A 4,752-nucleotide genomic window follows, 5' to 3' on the forward strand; every position below is an offset into this window, starting at 1 on the left:
CACACACACACACACACACACACACACACACACACACACACCTAATCACATACTCATACACATACACACACTCGCACATGCGCACACACACACACACACACACACACACATTCACACACCAGCAGTTATACACAAACACCACAAGTATGCGTTGGCACTACTTCAAAGTTCTCATGACGACTTCAGTGCTGAGGGAATGTAATTAAACACGTGTTTCAAACAACAACTGCATTTGGGCATGTGTGTGTGAATAACATGCCTCGGATCATCACAACATCTGATCTAGACTCTAGACTCCTAAAGCAATGACTTGCAGTGTTGGGAAAGTTCACTTTCTATATGAACTAGTTCAGTTCATACATTTTAAAATGAACTAGTTCAATTCATAGTTCATAATTCAAAATTTAGAACCAAGTTCACAGTTCCAAAAAATGAACTAGTTCAGTTTTTCTTTTCAATATGTTGAAAGCTATAATCTTTCTAAATCTCTATATGTCTAGACCGCTCTCGGCCTCTACGCAACTTTGGTGCTCTCACACTTGCCAGGCATAGACAGTAGAAGAAAGCACACGCAGCGATTGGATACAGGACTGTTAATGGTGTGTTTTTCGCCTGGAAGTCTCTACAAATCTGGCACCTAATTGAACTAAATTAAAAAGAGTGAACGTGCCGTTCACAGACACCAGAATGAACGCACTCAGAGGTATCGTTCATCAGGCAGTAATACAGTACGTTCAGTTCACGTTCACCAAAATTATGAACGAGTTCATGAACTTTTGTTCAATGAACGCGTTCAGGTACAACACTGATGACTTGTGTCTGAGGTCATGTTCACCTGTCTGCTGCACTTACATTCCATAGTCTGTGTGTTGATCAACAGAAAGGACTATCTTTAAAGCAGTGCCCTCTGCCACAACCATAGTCAGCAACTGTTGTTATTTTATGATTGAGGGGCTGACAGACCAGACAGTGTTTTTTTTCTGTCTGCCCTCAGAAATCCTAGACTAGGCCTACATGTTTTAGCTGAGACACTTTATGAGAGTAATCCTCCACAAATCATGTCATTAGGCTCACTCCCTTACCCTAGACACACAACGGCAGCTAGGATTCTCCCATGACTTGAGAGGTTGTATGTTCTCTCTCTTTGTCTCTCTCTCTGAGCTTATCTCTGTATCTCTCTAGTTCTGAGCCAGGTCTGACCCTGATATGGTGTAGACCAAGTCCCTTCCAGACTCCAAACCAGCTCTAGACCCAGGACAAACCAGCTGTAGACCCAGGCCAAACCAGTTCTAGACCCAGGCCAAACCAGTTCTAGACCCAGGACAAACCAGTTCTAGACCCAGGACAAACCAAGTTTCAGGCCCAGGATTAACCAGCTCTAGACCCAGGACAAACCAGCTCTAGACCCAGGACAAACCAGCTCTGGACACGGGACAAACCAGCTCTAGACCCAGGAAAAACCAGCTCTGGACCCAGGACAAACCAGCTCTAGACCCAGGACAAACCAGCTCTGGACACGGGACAAACCAGCTCTGGACACGGGACAAACCAGCTCTGGACACGAGACAAACTCGCCCAAGACCCAGTTGCCATTTGGGTCTGTCTTCTTGCCCGTCCTGCTGAACCCACTTCACACACGTGTGTGCCTTCCGCTCGGGCTGCTGCTGAGGATGTAGTGTGTGGCTGACAAAGCATGGCCTTCATACCTGTCATTTCTCTAATACCTGACTGGACTGCATCTGACCAAGGTAAGCCACAGGTCAGATCCAAGGTCAGCCACAGGTCCGATCCAAGGTCAGTTGTGTTTCTGGGAGAGGCACAGGAAGAGATGTGCTTCACCCCACCTCTGCATCTCTGCCTTTCGGTTCGGACTGACGGACAGTGTCTCTTTATTTGACACTCTCACTCTCTCTGTGCCTGTCTGTTAGTCTCTGTCTCCCACCCTCTCTCTCTCTCTGTCTGTCTGTCGCTGTCTCCCACGCTCTCTCAGTCTGTCTGTCTGTCTCTCTCTCCCACCCTCTCTCTCTCTCTGTCTGTCTGACTGTCTCCCACCCTCTCTCTGTCTGTCGCTGTCTCCGACCCTCTCTCTCTCTGTCTGTCTGTTGCTGTCTCCCACCCTCTCTCAGTCTGTCTGTCTGTCTCTCTCTCCCACCCTCTCTCTCTCTGTCTGTTTGAATCTGTTTCCCACCCTATCTCTGTCTGTCGCTGTCTCCGACCCTCTCTCTCTCTTTCTGTCTGTTGCTGTCTCCCACCCTCTCTCAGTCTGTCTGTCTGTCTCTCTCTCCCACCCTCTCTCTCTCTGTCTGTTTGAATCTGTTTCCCACCCTATCTCTGTCTGTCGCCTTCTCCCACCCTCTCTCTGTCTGTCTGACTCCGTCTCCCACCCTCTCTCTGTCTGTTGCTGTCTCCCACCCTCTCTCTGTCTGTCTGTCTCTCTCCCACCCTCTCTCTCTGTCTGTCTGTCTGTCTGTCTCTGTCTTGGTCTCCCACCCTCGCTGAGCCAGACCTGTATGTTATGTCCTTTCAGATGTGCCATATTGTGTGGGTACAGTTTAAAGGCCAAACTGCTGTTGAGAAATTGCCGTCATGTCCGAAAAGCAAAAATGTAACTTTATATTTAATTTATAAACTCTGTTATTTATTTTTTTTATGTGATACATTTGATGAGGTTCAGAAGATTCTATATTGCGTTAGGAAATGTTTGTCATCAAACTCTCTGAGAGGACCACTCCTATTGGCAAATATTCTCCATCCCCGTCAACGGTGATGATGTTCTCGTCTTCTTGAGCAACCTTGAGTATTTGCAGTGCATCCATTTTGCCAACTGCCCAGACAACTGCATAAGACTGCCGTAAAGCAAGCCCCCGTGGGCATGATTCCATTTTAATGTAGTCACAGTAACGCCTTGGATAATCCCCCTTCGTAATTGGGGTTTTATGAGTCACACCTGATCCTCATGCGATTAGTCAAGTTACACGCGTCTAACAGGAAAACACCCTTCATAAATATGCCCCCAGATTGTCCACTTCACGCCTCTCTCCCTCTCATCCCTCTCTCTCTCTCTCCCTCTCTATCTCTTGGTGTCTAACTCTCTTTATCTCTTTTAAAAAGTCTCTCAGTCTTTCTGTCTTTTTTTCTCTCTCTCTCTCTCTACCTCTCTCACTCTCTGACAGGTCTTCCATACGCATCTAGGAACTGTGTGCCCCCCCCCCCCCCCCCAACCCAACCACCACCATGTGTAAACCCGATGAACCTGGCCAAAGTGTGTCGTGACAGGTCACCCATGAGCGCGTTTCAGATGGAGATTCGCAGCATCTCTGACCGCTGCCGTGAGGACACACATGCACCCGCCCGCACTTATTTCGAATTCCAGGGGTCTATGTCTTGTTTAATCCACCGCGCTGTCTGGAACATTTCCTGCCAGTCGATTCAGACTTAGAGAACGTCCAATCAAACGGCTGAGCCCACGGGGTTCGGCGGAGGGGAAAAAAATGAAAGTGGCACGGAGAGCCTCATAAATAAACAAACATGTGTATACATAAATATATAAAACAGATTACTCATCCTTCCTGAATTTTAGGCTTTTTTTATATCTACGTCTCGTCGAAGATTACATCCGGCTGATGTGCAAGGGGTTCAGAAGGGCTCTCGGTAAGGATTAATCTGCAGCCTGCTGTTGGTGTTGTCTGTGTGTTTGTGTCTGTGTGTTTCTGTGTGTGTGTGTGTGTGTGTGTAGGTGTGTCAAGCGAAATAAATTCTATGAAACTTGAAATGTGTTTGTGTTCGAACAAATTTGAGTTTGTGTGTGTGCTGTCAACAAATGAGTGTGTGTTTGTGTGTGTGTGTGTGTGTGTGTGTGTGTGTGTGTGTGTGTGTGTGTGTGTGCACACATCAGTCTGCCAGTGTTTATCTGCTAAGCACGTATTTGTGTGTGTGTGTACTTGTGCTTTGTCGCCGGTGGATTCCTTGATGCGAAACAGATTCTGTGAAAGCCGCAGCCTCTCTTGGCGTAAAGCGGGCGTTTCAGTGAGGGGATTGCATTCTCCGATGCTCCGTCTAGACTCCGCGAGGCGTTTTAATGGGATTCGCCCGACTTACGCTGATTAAGCCTGCAGCGCTCACAGGAGGCCCAGTCAACCAACAGGGAGTTTCAGGCTTGCCAGCAAAACGAGAGAGGGAAAAAAAATCCTCTTCAGCACTTCCTGTGCCTAGAGTCACCCCATAGATCTGCCCAACAGTGACTCGACTGCACTGTCATAGACGGCGACTCAGAGAATCTGACCCATGGGAGGCTGGTTCAGACACACACGCAGGGGGTAGAGTGACACAACCACACAACCAAAGTGAAAATGTGGAAAATTTCAAATTACCAGTCAGTGAGCTCAGAATGACGGAAAAAAACTCGGAAAAAAACACGGAAAAAAACAAGAACCTCTATTGTCTGAAGTCTGAAATTTGACAGATGTTTATAATCCTATCTGAGAAAACTGTTGTTTTTTTGTAGCCTTCTCCAGTTCGTCCGTTTGGCCCAAACAGATACAGCTGCAGAACATTAATTCTGTTTCTGTTTGTCACTTCAGAATAAATTCGATCCAATGTTAGACATTCACCATGCCAGTGCAGTGACGTAAAAAGTACACTTGGTCCATTCAGAGGTGGAAAACTTACTGTTACACAACTCATGGGATCCAATCAGTTCTAAAATGGTGCTGTTACACAAACCAAATACTGATAGGGATGTAATTCAATTCA

This window comes from Sprattus sprattus, assembly GCF_963457725.1.
Source record: "Sprattus sprattus genome assembly, chromosome: 5".
NCBI lineage: Eukaryota > Metazoa > Chordata > Actinopteri > Clupeiformes > Clupeidae > Sprattus > Sprattus sprattus.